This window comes from Ostrinia nubilalis, chromosome 18, assembly GCF_963855985.1.
Source record: "Ostrinia nubilalis chromosome 18, ilOstNubi1.1, whole genome shotgun sequence".
NCBI lineage: Eukaryota > Metazoa > Arthropoda > Insecta > Lepidoptera > Crambidae > Ostrinia > Ostrinia nubilalis.
The window spans coordinates 5050795-5065809 of record NC_087105.1 but is presented as its reverse complement, the minus strand read 5'-3'; the positions used below and the strand labels follow the sequence as shown (position 1 = coordinate 5065809).

General features: G+C 39.2%; 1 long non-coding RNA gene across 1 annotated transcript; it reads left to right on the top strand.

The window, feature by feature from the left end:
- The first annotated feature begins 804 nt into the window (after positions 1 to 804).
- On the top strand, positions 805 to 4138 carry LOC135080797 (uncharacterized). Its single transcript, XR_010259084.1, has 3 exons — positions 805 to 896; positions 2065 to 2198; positions 4047 to 4138. It is a non-coding gene; the product is annotated as an uncharacterized LOC135080797 (long non-coding RNA).
- Positions 4139 to 15015: the final 10877 nt, after the last annotated feature.

Sequence of the window (15015 nt, the reverse complement as noted above, 5' to 3'; positions counted from 1 at the left end):
GTCTAGGTTTAGTACGTTTTGATATTTTAAAAAATCAATACATAAAATAAGACACTAATAAAATGAAGTGTATTTTTAATGCAAAAATATCGCTCAAATATTCCTGCTGTTATTTTTAAACTTTTTATCTTCTTTAATTGGAGGGAGCGTGTCGCTCCATAATTGAAAGCGTCATGCGGCTAAGCGTGCAGGCTCCTTTAGCCATCTCGCGCGGAGACCTCTCAGTCCCATTGTTGTCTTATTACAGCCAAATATTGAGTTGCCCTTCATTTTAATTATCCCTGCTCGCGGACTTCAAAAGGCGCAAGTCAGCCATGTTTGCGAGGACTTTTTCGAACTTAACTTGGCACAATAATCGCACGTACCTTTGTGGAGTTGTTTTGACTAATGGATTCTTGAGAACACGCAAAATTATTTGAGCCGTTTAATGTTTGTATATTCAATTCGCAATACAAAAGCTGTTGGATTTCAAGTTTATTTAAGTTGATAAATAAATGTTCTCACAAAAGGTAACTAGAGGTCACTTTGAAAGTCTGGTTGCTATTCATGAAGCTCTTCATTTCATAAACAATGTTTTTCTCATTTTATTTAAAATAATTAAACTTGGTGCTAATATTAGGGAACCCCTCTAATTTTTTACCCTTCGCACTTTAAAGCACACACTGTATAATGTTACTCGTATGTTATTTCAACAAATAATAGTAGTAGTCCGAGATGTGCTTTCGACTGTACATAGATGTGTTTATTTAATACTTTAGTGCCTATCATTTGTTCCAGGTGTGCAATAAGATCTTCGGTAACGCATCCGCGCTGGCGAAACACAAACTCACGCATAGCGATGAGCGGAAGTACGTCTGCATCACGTGCGCGAAAGCTTTCAAAAGACAGGACCATCTGTAAGTTATTTATTCTTTATCATATGTACTTTTAAAAATGTTGTCAACATTTTTTTTGTCATTTTCAAACGTAGTATGGTCATTTGAGAACCGTTTTGACCTCAGCCTGCATAGCTAGAGTATTATATTGTTCACCATCACTGGAATACTCCAAAATCTACAGATCAATAGTTCAACTACAACCACAAAACCAAAAGCGCTACAATGCCAACACAGGATTGTTTAGCTAACTCCTACTTCTCTCTAGAACTGGCGCAGCGGTTGTGAACTGTGCAAAATGTGCAAGCATAGACAGTTGGGAATTAATTCTCTATGTGCATTAACGTGCTGCAGTAAAATGCACGTGCTCATACACGAGAACATTAATTGGGGTTATAAAGAAACGGTTTGGAGTTAAGTGGGTCACCGGGACTGCAGGGTGACTCCGAAACGCTCACGTAGTTTCGAGTCTATCTGTCACGGTCGCTCAAGCTAGCATCTCGCTTTGCGTGAGAGGGATGACAACATTCGAAACTTCGGATGACGTTTTTCGGAGTAACCCCCCTGCGCTCAGTCAATGCGGACGATGCTCATCAATATTCATGGTGCGAGCCTCACCGATTAAAGCGCCACCTCGCACCGCAACATATGTCGCGTATGACCAAAGAGTAGTTGCGCAGATAGTTTACATTCGATTAGCTAGTCAAAGCGGAGTGCAGCAGTGCACAGAGGAATTAGTAAGCGTTTGACTTCATAACCGATTTATTTACGTATCGCGCAAGGATTTGGATTTCATTGATTGGAAAACTAGACTTAGTGGTGCTATTTAGAGTTATTAGCCTTATTTTTAATTAAACGATTTTCAAGGTCGGAACGTGTCACTGCACTGTACATCACTACCATAGAACTACGTTTAATACAGAGCCGCTCTAATGCACTAAACACCATACAAAATCTTGACCCTCTAAGTAGGTATGTGTCGCGCCTTACAGCGACGCTCAAGTGCGGCTCAATCTTTAAGGCCTGATTTCCACCAAAGCGGACAGGAGATGTGTTTAAATAACCAATCAGATTTTGTATTTCCACATCACCTCTCCGCTCACTTTCGGTTCGGAAATCTGACCATTTATTCAAACACATCTCTCCTCTCGGCTTTGAGCAACAGGGCCTAATCCTCCTCCTCTTGCAGCAATGGCCACATGCTGACCCACCGCAACAAGAAGCCGTACGAGTGCAAGGCAGACGGCTGCGGCAAGTCGTACTGCGACGCGCGCTCGCTGCGCCGGCACACCGAGAACCACCACCAGCCGCCGGCAGAGAACAGTGAGTTTAAAACTATTGATGTCACTTCTGTACTTATTTAATACATTTATTTTAAGACAGTTGATCTTAGGAAGGTCTTTTACGTCCCTGCATCACTTTCAGAACGTTAGGTATTCATCATTCAGTGATAATAATATTTGGGCAAGTGCGCAGTGCTGGTAGGTTCTAGAGAAAGAGAGAAACACTTCTGCACAAGGCTGCAAAACAATAAATATAAGTATAAGCTGTATTTTATGAGTTACTTACACAAAAAAGCAATCAAATACCTCTCTCATGTATCATAGCGCTCAATTAATAGTAAAAACTTTCCTAGAAATATCTCCTAAAGCATTTAACCTAAGGATAGTATCCATATTACCATGCGTCATATTCAAATTAATACCATACGCCCATAACTATAGACGTTAGTTGCCACAAAATGTCCATTAACCGAACAATTAGTTCCAATGTAGGCTTTGATTTAGGCCAAACACGCCGCACCGTACAATGCCGGATGACCGCCCGCAATCAGGATGCGCTGAGCGTGATAAACTGTAAGACGCCATTTAAATAAGGCTCCACACACATTCAAAGTCAGTCATTCATAATTTAAAAACTTTGCTCTTGTCAGTAGAGTTATTTCCACTCATCCCTGGAGTCTGCCAGCACTTTCAAATCTCTGTACCTTCTGATGAATATTTTTATTTCAACAACAACTGATTGAACTAGGAAAAAAAGATTACAACAGCCAGACAAAAAAAAAACTTTCTTTTTATATCTGTTGCTGAAAATTCGTGCATGGCACCCAATAATGTGACACAAAATCCTGTCCACTTTTTAGTAAATAACTAAAACCGTTTTAACCTTACCTATTTCCCGGATATAATTTCCAATCTTCTCGAAACAAGTCACGTCACTAACGGCTATACCGCCCGTCACCTGTATCACGTGCCAGTAACGTGATATTGCTACAGAAGTGACAAGTCTGATAATAGGTAGGTACTGCCGAGACGCGGGATGTGTCAGTGGAGGACGCGCCTTAGAATCAATGAACAGGCTCTCCCGGGGGCTAACGGGTTAACTAGGCTGAGACATGATGCTTTTATGACTTCAATTAAAACAACAAGTTGCTTGAGCGTTTACATTACATTTATTTGGCTCCATAAAAAATTGCACTTAAAAAGTTTTGCTTTTCTCGCATCAGCTTCTAAGGAAAAGTTTATTGTTCCTGTAACATTACGTATTAAAATAGAAAGATTTTAACTTCGTGATGTACGCTGCACTCATTATTTCTCGGAAAAGAGAATACAATATTGTCTTAGTAATAATTCAGAAGCAAACATTTTTCTCTCTGAGTAACTGAGGATTAACAATGAAATTGCATTTTAGATTGAATTTCTATTGGCATAAATACCAAGAAAATTATAAAAATGAGAAATTGTGCAACTTTGTTTTGTTAGGATGTTTACATAAATCAAGTGTTAACACTGTTTTAACGACTTGTTGAAAGTTCATCACAAAGGGCGTGTAAAACAACGGACGAGCATGTAACCACGTGCTTAATTAGATGCTGGCATTAACAGTGGGAACATTAAAATCGCATTAAATATTTACATTTGTCAAAACAAATTAATTTCATTAGTATACTCGTACAAAAGCTAATGTGAAATTATTCAGGCTTTGGTGATTGAGTTTCTTCGGGCACTTCTTCTCAGGACTAACCGATATGTAGTCCCTTAGTGGTAGTAGAGCAAGGAATATTGGGACGTATAAAATGCCATGGCAAGAGCCTACATACTAATAAAAAACTTGAATTGGAATTGTTTTACCCGGAATTGGTTTTTTTTTTATTTTATTTTTTACCCGCAGGTTCATCCAGCAGCAGCAGTGCGACCGCTCACGCCACCGAGAAGGAATCCACCACGCAGCGGGTGGCGTCACCACCGTCGCCTGCGCAGAGACACAACCCGTCACATTCAGAGGTAACCTTTAACAGCTAGAATCAGAATAATCGTAGAACCACCCACTTTCCGTGGATGTCCTATGAGACGAATAAAGGAGGCCTGCCCAACGTGGAAAGTTCCTGGCAGGGAAGTGTAGGGCAAATCATCCATTTGCCTCTGGAAAATTACGGGACTACTCCTACCTCTCGTTCCCACCGCTGCAACTCCTGTGTAGCTAGGATCCATAGTTTGACTGCTAATAATAACCCAACCAATGAAGATCAGTAACGGTAACGGATTGTATACATAATTTTTTAGGTAAATTAAAGGAGAAATATGCGAACATCAGGCCTCCCTGGCCAGCATGAGAAATGTGGGTCAAATCCTCCATTTGCTTCTGAAAATTAAAGAAGGACATTCTTCTTCAGTGCAGACTCTATGACCTGATGATGATGATGATGATGATAACAGAATAATACAACATCCTATATAATTCTATTACTACCTATTAGACCCCTGCTTTAGTTCTCCAGGGGAATGTTCTACAGTCGCCAACACCTAATGGCTTATTGCAACTTTAATCACAAGGAACGACCATCCTCTATCGAACAGATCTACACGAGAACCATTAATGTTACCTATATGTATATCATCAATAAAATCGACTCATTGTAGAGCTCAGTAAATGTTACTAACTCAAAGACTACTAGTTAAATCCATATTTAAATACTGATCCAAACATGACAGAAACTGAATAATCCAATTAAAAGATAGACTTAATTTTCATACAAGGCAGGTCTTTAATCTCCCCTGTTATCCCGCTAAGTGTCCCTGGCTCGGTTCCACCTGTGTAATGGCCAGCCCTTATTAATTAAGCAATTAGCCAAATCTGCGATGCGCACTTTTTACACGGTTTAAGCCGCGGCCTGATTGCGTGATGGAACTGGTTGGGTGGAGCGATTAACACCAATTACGCGCGTTGTTTAAAAGTAACCTTTGAGTTTTCTCTTTAAAAGATACATTACGAGTACAAACATTATTGGTCTTCAAGCTGTATTTCAATTGAAAAGTTACTTTTATTTTAACATACAATTTTTTATCCACAACAAATAGGGACTTTTCATTTGGCCAGCTTCTTACCTGATGGAAAGCAATGACCTGATGATCAGGCTGAATGAAGGTGGAAGCGAGCTTCACATTTCAAAAGTGAATCCGAATAAGTGTAAGGCTACTTTAGGAACGCCTTTACTTACATTTCTTCGATTTACAAATGCTTTTATTTACTTTGAATTCTCGACGCCGTTATTCAGGGTCATTTTCACAAACCTATCTCAAAAGATTAATTACATTGTCAATATTGTTATTCTGATACAATTCTATGACTGTAATTGTTGCAGACTAGGTAATATCACCTACGTACGTAGGTATATTTGAATCTCATCCACGAAAACCACGGACGAAAGCAAATGTTTTGCCAAAAAAGTTTATGAATGAACCGGGCGTGTTCCGCCCCGATCCGACCCGCCGCGGCGCCGCAAACACTCCGCGGACGCGCAAGTTTTAATTCGCGGGTTCGAACCGATTCGCATCTACATATCCAAACAAGAACACTTGCTCAGCGTGTTTTTGGGTTGTTGGATTGACAAAATCAAGAATAGCATAGCGTTATTGGCCGCGGTGTTAATGATGCATTTATTTAATGATTTTTTTACCAAGTTAGACGCTTTTCTCGCATTTATTCTCGAAGTGAAAACGTTTGTAATTTTATTACTCTGGCAGGGCAAACGCTCACAATTTTTGCCAATTTCTAATTCTAATTTTCTGCGAAACACGTCATTCGTCCTGAATTTATGAAATTAGTTTGGCACATGACAAGCAAAATTAAATTTCCAGCCTTTCACTTGATGGCGTAGTACTTATTATTATTCTGTGGCGACGGCTCCACTCCTATTTATAATCGTATTTTTAAATTAAAGAAACATTTTATACGAGTACTTCAGTTGATTTCAAAACCACAAATATAAACTTCTACAGCCAATTAATAACTAACTCGATTTAGTCTAAAATTAAGTACTTTTATATAAGACTAGAGGCCGCCCGCGACTTCGTATGCGTGGATCCCATTTTACCCCCTTAAAGGTGGAGTTTCGTAAAATCCTTTCTTAGCGGCTGCCTACGTCATAACATCTATAGTCTGGTCTGTGAGCACCAGACTATAGAATTTTGTCCAATGACCCCAAGCTACCCATCCTTATCGCTCGCGTGTAATTATATTGCTGTCGCGACTGTGCGATGGGCGCCCGCAGTGAGTGTGCGAGCGAACATTTCAGCCCGATCCGTCCAGTGGTTTGGGCTGTGCGTTGATAGATCACTATGTCAGTCAGTCAGTCACCTTTGAGTTATGTATTTAAGATGTGACTTGAAGTTTTTTGGTGTCAACTACCCAAATTGTAAAATTGTTCTGTTTACAGTCAAGCAACTCCGGCTCGGAGAAGTCAAGTGCGAGCGCGGGCGGCAGCGACAGCAGCCCGCCCTGCACGCCGCCCGCGCCGCCCACGCCGCCCGCCAAGCCCAAGCCCACCAAGTCCAGGCCAAGGTCCTGCTCCTCCGCCAGCCATAGGGTGAGTGACCTTTGTTCTACACTCTTCACAGTCAAGCAACTCCGGCTCTGAGAAGTCAAGCGCGAGGGCGGGCGGCAGCGACAGCAGCCCTGCACCTCAAGTCCAAACCCACCAAGTCCAGGCCAAGGTCCTGCTCCTCCGCCAGCCATAGGGTGAATGACCTCTGTTCTGTGTCACAATCAAGCAACTCCGGCTCGGAGAAGTCAAGCGCAAGGGCGGGCGGCAGCGACAGCAGCCCGCCCTGCGCCTCAAGTCCAAGCCCACCAAGTCCAGGCCAAAGTCCTGCTCCTCCGCCAGTCATAGGGTAAGTATCCTTTATTCTATCAGTCAAGAAACTCCGGCTCGGAAAAGTCGAGCGCGAGAGCGGGCGTCAGCGACAGCAGCCCTGCACCTCAAGTCCAAACCCACCAAGTCCAGGCCAAGATCCTGCTCCTCCGCCAGCCATAGGGTGAGTGACCTCTGTTCTGTGTCACAGTCAAGCAACTCCGGCTCGGAGAAGTCGAGCGCGAGCGTAGTAAAAGGATGAGTGAACTTTACAGATGCTGTATCACTCGTCACGACTTTAGCTACCTGTTAAAAATTAGCAACTTTACGAGACCTGTGGCCAAACACAACTCAGTATGATCATGTCTGTGTGTAACGACTGGGTAAAAAATTGCACACCATACAAAACAGTTAAAAGAAATCCAAGAAATACCTACCTGTTAACTCTAAATGTACCTACTTTTTTATATCGTAAAAAAAATCTTTATTTGGATAACGTTTGCCGTTTTTCCTTAGTTTCTATTTCAGTCCCAAGTATACGTTTGCTTTAACATCAAAATACTATCTACTTTCAACGGATACATAAGTTCAAATTCACTCTGCATCGATGTTTACAAAACAACATTTACCAATAGTTTTGTATTCTAATCTCGGATCAAAAGTGCGACGAATAGGCGCCACTATCCCTTGTTTTTCCCACATTTTACGACCACATCACCAATGGCCATAAACTACTAAATTGATACCAAATTCGAGTATGAATAAAATAATGACACGGCCATAAAAATGCTGTAACTATGAGTGTCAGTGTTCTAACAACACATTCACCGGGTATATAGAAATAATTATGTACTTCTATGTATTTAGTGCTACCCGGCCCATTCGTTTTTGGTATTTCGCCAAACCAATACGAAGACGACTATAATAGATAAATGATAAATAAAAGCAAGAAAATAGATGTATACTATAAATATAGATATTATATTTGACATACGATATCAAAGCCTATTCAAGCAACCGAGGCTTTAGTAGTAGCGACCAAGGGGAAAACGGCCTATCACTAAGTTCGTAGTAAGCCGAAACAACAAAGTGTACGCTTACACTTACGTGTATCGTGTTCGTAGCATGTTAAGTGCTACGACGTAGTCCAACTCCCACTAACTCGTAGCCGACGTAGCAAATCCTCCGTCTGACTCTCGTAGTAAGTACGTAAGCGGTTTGCTGGTTGTTTAAGCTTTCGACTATACTGAATATATTCATTGCTCAATAACTCACTCAAATATGCAAGTCCTGTATTTTGGGATGGCCAAATATTTGATCATTTTAATTATTTATGCAGGTATTAAACAATATTAATATTTCAAAAACATTTTAACTCCTAATAACGAATCCAAAAATTATTAATGACAATATTTTCGAATACATGATGTTCATTGAACAAAGTTCACATTCCTTTAAAATATAAATCCGTAACATTCCGAATTGTTGGCATTCCATCGCTAGCACGGTGCGCTTTTGTAGTAACTACATCCGTACATTTTTGTATCAATATCAGTGCATTTTACAGTGAAAACAAACTCTGTAAGCTCAACCAGTTATTGGAATTCCAGTTATTCAGACAACAAATATTTTTCGAATACAACCCTCTGTATTGATGTTACACCGAAATTGTTGGCACAAAATCACAGATTTTTATTTCTTAAAGTAATGAAACGAATTGGAAACTTGTTGGTAAAAATAATACTTTGTTTAATCTGGTATCATAACTTTTTGCCTGCAGATCCAAGTGAAATAAAGCCAAGGTCGAAGTTACTCAAATTTTTTTGCTTGCTAACTGCATACAACATCAATAATGCTAAATATAATCACTTAATACATAATAGACTTTTAGTCAAAACATGACTAACACCCGTATTCACAAACATTACTTTGAGGCCTCATAGTGCGCGTGGATGCACAGGGTCCCAAAAACCTATTCATAGACGATACTTCAGTGGTGACAAGCACTATGCGTCCCTTAGAATGAACGCAAAGCTAAGGTAGCCAGGGAGCTGTATTACGCAACGCATAGTGTCTATTTACGTCAAAATTTTTAGGTTATTCTCGTTTTTGAGGTTTGTTTGCTTTATTTATGGTTGTATTCGATTAATATTATCTTACAATGGATTACAGTAGTGAAGAAGAATTTGATAATTATATCAATGAGCAAAGTAGAATAAGTACCAGAAAAGTGATACGGGATTCCCAAAATCCCTTTGATTATTACAATTCAGACGAATTTAGTTTAGTTTTCCCATGATGGGGTACTTTTCATACTTTTACCACTGATAAAAGAAGACCTGAGGAAATTAACTACGAGGAGGCCTTCCAGTGCCACCTACATAATGTATCAGTTGCTAGTGGCAAATAAAACATAAAAATTTAATGAAGTTTTATTTTCATCAATCTTCAATGTCTAATTTAATTTTATGTATTTGTAAATCATAAATCTTTTTTTCATGTTCTAACAAATTATTTTCTCTTTCTATCAATATTTTTTCTCTTTGTAGCCCCAACTCGTGCAAAGCCTGGTCTTGTTGTATATTATTCAATGTGGTGCGTTTGATTCTTGTTTCTGTCTAATCTTCATTCTTGCTACTACTAATCTTAATTTCTTGATACCTGAAAAGCAAATTATGAATTTAATTCCTTTGAGTATATTCTGCTTAGTTATTCCTCATAAATCTACGTACTATATATTTTAAAAACATTACTTACTAGTGCGTGTTGAGAACGTTTGATTGATTCCTGAGAAAGTTCTTTCATTCTTTGGGTCTTTAAATTATTCCAGCAGCTTTTCAGTTGATGTGTGAGCCTTTGTGAAACATAAAATATGGTTCAGAATTGTACGCCACTGTTAGAGTTTCCTAGGCCTGCTTCGTCAACTCGATATTTTAGAGAGGATAATAATATGCTTGTCTTCAATAATAGGCCTTTCTCTTATTAAGCTACAATCAGCAGCTCTCTTTTTCTTGAGAAGAAAACGGCAGCTTTTTTATCTGAAAAATAATGATTGAAACATGATTTTCACTATTATTATTAATCGAAGTATTCATACTAACCCGATAGTTGTAGTTTTATCCATATTTATTTAATTCACAAATCCACAATATAACGACACATAAAAACCGTTGCACCGTTTGAATGACAGGAATGTCATGTGAGTTAGCGAAGTGAAGTGCGTAACATAAGCGAACCAATCACAGAACTCTATGTAACACTCTGATTTTGCATAGTCAAGGGTCGTTTAAGTATTGTTTATGAATTGAAAGGCTTGTCATATGGAACGCATTGAGAAATGTCTCATTTCGCATAGCGTTGCTGCTTTGCATAGGTAAGTATCGTTTGTGAATACGGGTGTTAATCTATGTAAGAAATCTCTCACCGAACCTCGCAAACATAAAGTGTTTCTTTTCTTTCTCACTAAAACATTTATTATAATTAAAGCTTGTAATGTAATCAAAACCAGTTCTCATTTCAATAAAGCATTTGCTTCTACTTTCACACAAAGTCTTATTTGCAGATCAATCCAAAACTTTATCGTTGGCAAACGAATTCTACACAAAACATGTTCAACTCTTCATTCGTGTTGAAAGTTGTTTGAATAATTCGCGTTCGAATTAATTGAATGATGAAACTTTAAACTATGAGCTGGCAATTTATATCGGAGACCTCAATGAGGGTTTTTGCGTATGAAAAATCCTCCAGATGGCAATACGTAGACGCGAGGTCCAAATGCTGCATATTGGTTATTTTTGATATGACATTGACAGATATGTCAAAATCCACCAATCACGCAGCAGTCAGACCCCACATCCACGTCTTGCCATCTAGCGGATCTTTCATTCGCGAAAACCCTCAGGCAAATTCGAATAGACAATAGACGTGTTGACACCACCAATCAATTGACGTACTTTTTAAAACTGTCAAAACGATTTTGTACGGCAAAACAAGCAAGTGACGTCACTATTTTGTCAACTCAATTAAACTACTTTTTCAATTATAATACAACCAAAAATCTTTTAATTTACAGGTAATTTGAAATTAATTAAGTTTGTTAGACCAGTATGAAGTGTCTTTTTAAAAAAGTTGTGATTTCGAATTATTAGGGAATGGTGTCAATAATCTATTGGGCATTTGGGGTGCAGAATTATTAAAACGAAACAAGTGACTCCGTGGGAAAGGGGAGAGTCTTATGTAAATGGCGATTGGCAGGGCATGCGAAACGTCCAGTGGATTAAATCGGCCATTCATCTGCTGTACGGGTTTAATAATTTAGAACCGTCCGCAGACCGACCGTGTACCACGAACGCGATTTCGGAGAAGCAGAACAATTATGTATCGCATTTGATGTGCCAATAACAGGTACATACTCGTATTTGAATAGTAGAATACTGTGTGATATTTTTGGCACAAAATATTTATTTTGTCCGTCAGTTTACTAGTTAATGTTCCTGAAGGGAAATTAGGTATTTATCTGAAAAAATGCATATTCAAAATGAGGCTACCTTCTTGACCTGAAAAACTTTTATTCATTCAAATGATTTCAAGCAGTTCCAAACATCGCAAGTTTTCAAGCAGTTGTAGTTGAGTAACCAACGACAAAAACTAACTTTAGATTAAAACTAGCATATCGATCGTCTATGATAATCCGATGATCGTTAGTGAGCTCCTTGGTAGAGGGTCCGAAGTCGCGAACCGCGGTCCATCGTGGGACTGGCCGTGCACCTGTCGCGCCCCTGATCGAAGGGAGAGCTCTATGACAACCGGCCCCATTGTGGGACTAGTATTATGCTAAATAACTGACCTGTGCGAAAATAAAGCGGACTAAACACGTCTAGAATGGCCATCGCTTCAACGGCTCCTATTGAGGGTTCCCAGTTCAAATGGGGTCTAATTACAATAATTCTTAGGCGCAGTAGATGCTCGATCGTAAAGACCCCAGTTGTAAAGATTGAGGTCACATTTGTATTTTTGCTTTCACCCTCAATGACAAATATAAATAAATACGAGTACGCAATATTCTTATCTTATAACGTCTCATACGTCACATAAATCAATATTTCCAGTTATAACTACGTCATGTATGACGTCAGAGAACTATTAAAAACAAGTGTAATTGCTATAAATAACTAGCGACGTCCTGTTTTCCAGACATCATTATGGAAAAAACATTTAATTAACAACTTGGAATCGTCCAATTAATATGAATTCTCTTACGATAAAACTGATATAATTATTATACTGATATAAAGGTATTAATTCTGTCTGTATTTATAGAATGTTATTCTATAACTACTACTAATTGTAAGTAAAATAACGGAGTAGACTATTTGTCATAAGTAACACGTACTCGTACTTAACCACTAACAGTCGTGAGACAAGGCTTTGATTTGAAGCGGGATGGAGCACAAAAGAACAGAAATATTGTCTTCAATATACCTTCCACGGGTAACGTAACGCAACCACTAACAGTCGTTACAGTAATCCCCGATCTGGGCGGGACAGAGAACAAAACGACAGAAATAGCAATTATTTTAAACTTATTAATTTTCCATTACTACTCACGTATGTCGACGTATTACCCTATTAACGCACTGTACACGGCAGGCAATTTGGCGCAAGTTACGTGACGTAGCGCAACCACTAACAGTCGTCCAGTAATCAGATCAGTGTGCTTACCATGAGTTTACGTTAGGTGTGCTCGCTAGCGAGAACGTCAAAAAACTCTATGAAGTTTTATTTCTTGAAAGTAGCCGCTAGGGGCGCTGCACAATATGTCATACATTTAAATGTAATTTTTTTACGCAGTCGCTAGCGACCACACCTAACGTAAACTCATGGTATGCACACTGGAGCGAGATAAAGAACAAAACGACAGAAATATTGTCTTCATTGTTGAGAGTATGCCTTTCACGGGTAACCAAGTATTGTTAGGTATTATTTAAAACTAATTAATTTTCCATTACTACTTACGCATGTCGTATTACCCTATTAACGCATTGTACACGGCAGGCAATTTGGCGCAAGTTACGTGACGTAACGCAACCACTAACAGTTGTTACAGTAATCCCCGATCTGGGCGGGACGGGGCACAAAACGACAGAAATATTGTCTTCATTGTTGCGAGTTTATCTTCCACGGGTAACCAAGTATTGTTAGCTATTATTTAAAACTAATTAATTTTCCATTACTACTTACGCATGTCGTATTACCCTATTAACGCACTGTACACGGCAGGCAATTTGGCGCAAGTTACGTGACGTAACGCAACCACTAACAGTCGTTACAGTAATCCCCGATCTGGGCGGGACGGGGCACAAAACGACAATAACGCGTCACAATGGCACGCCGGTGTTCATTGTTGCGAGTAAATTACCTTACATCGCTAAACGTGCCTATACGTGCAACGCATTATGATGAAAATTGAAAAATAGGCGTAATATTGATATTTTGAGTGTTTTTAAAAAAAGTTTGCTGTTTTTCTTAATATTAATTTAGGTAGAGTCGTTGTTTTGTTTTTTCAAAAGCGTTTACCTGGAAAGTAAGCTTTCATAATTTTATGGAAGACGCGCAAAAATGTTTAACTTTGCTAATTTGAAAGCAAACAGGACAGTTTAACTCTACATTTGTATACTGATTACGCTGAAAATTTGACAAAAGACAACTAATCCACCTCAATTTATTGCGTATCTACTCGACAGACCGGCCAATCATCTTTTGACTAGCCATTATCCAACATTGATTGAATAAAGCCACGCCAGCGCATATTAGTCGAATGCTTGATCATACTAACACAATTAGTTCCAGCTCAGCGTGCCGATTGATTTTCCTTTTGTCACAGCGCCGCGAGGTAAATTTCAAACTGTCAGCGACATCAATGACCATATACACACACAGACACAGAAATACCGACGCATAATATAATCGCCCGTAGACCATCGTCAGACTATTGACGCGCGCTACCAGGCATACCAGACCCCTCCCGGCGCCAAAGAACCAAACACTACAGTTGAAAACTCCCGCGAACGAATAAGCGCCGAGGCTCTCGTTTCGCCAGCCTGCGAGTGCGGTGGGCTTTATTAAAAGCGCTCACTTTGATCGGGTCCTCTGATTTAACGTCACCTGCAGGAAGTAATAACGCCCCGCACAAACACTGGCTCATAATTACAACCGAGTTTTGTTTTGTTCACAACATATTGACAGCGGTATGCCTTTGATGGCAAATCCGCTTTAAGCCACTTCATTATTGAATCCGTATTGGTGAATTTGCGAACAAAATTACAACAGTATTACGTTTATTAATTAAAGTTGTTCTGAATTCGGTCGGCTCATATTGAGTTACTGCGAACAGCGAATAGGCACTCGAAATGTAATCTGTGTTGTGAGGGGAATTTGATTCCACAATATGTTTGTTGGCAATGGCGGCTCTCGCTCAGCCATCAGAATGAATTAGTGGTAATGTAACTCTTTTTGTGCTTTCGAATTAAAGCAATTAGCGTGGGTTTAATTAGATGTTGCTTGTTTTAAAACAAAACTTTGCATTTAACATACAATCGAGGTGACTTTTGTTTTGATTTACGTGGTACAGACGATTTGTAGAGTTCTCCGAATAGGCCATTACACGTCGTAAACATTAATGACTTCGCCATCCATTATACAAACTTTAATTTCTTACAGCCAATCATTCGCCTGAATTCTTAATTACGTCGTCCAATTAGTTAACGAGTCTTTAATAGGAGGTATAATTATCATGCGCTGTAGAGACAAGCACATCTACTTAATAATAGCGTGTGGTACATCGCTATATCTCGCGTTGGATACAGCTCCCATTACCCACTAATTATTATTATAGGTTCTCGCAATCTACGATGTCATAACACACGCTCAACATACATTCGCCGTAGCACGTGATATATCAAATCTAATTAGGAAATTAGTAATTCGATATCAGTTGTTAATTACCAAATG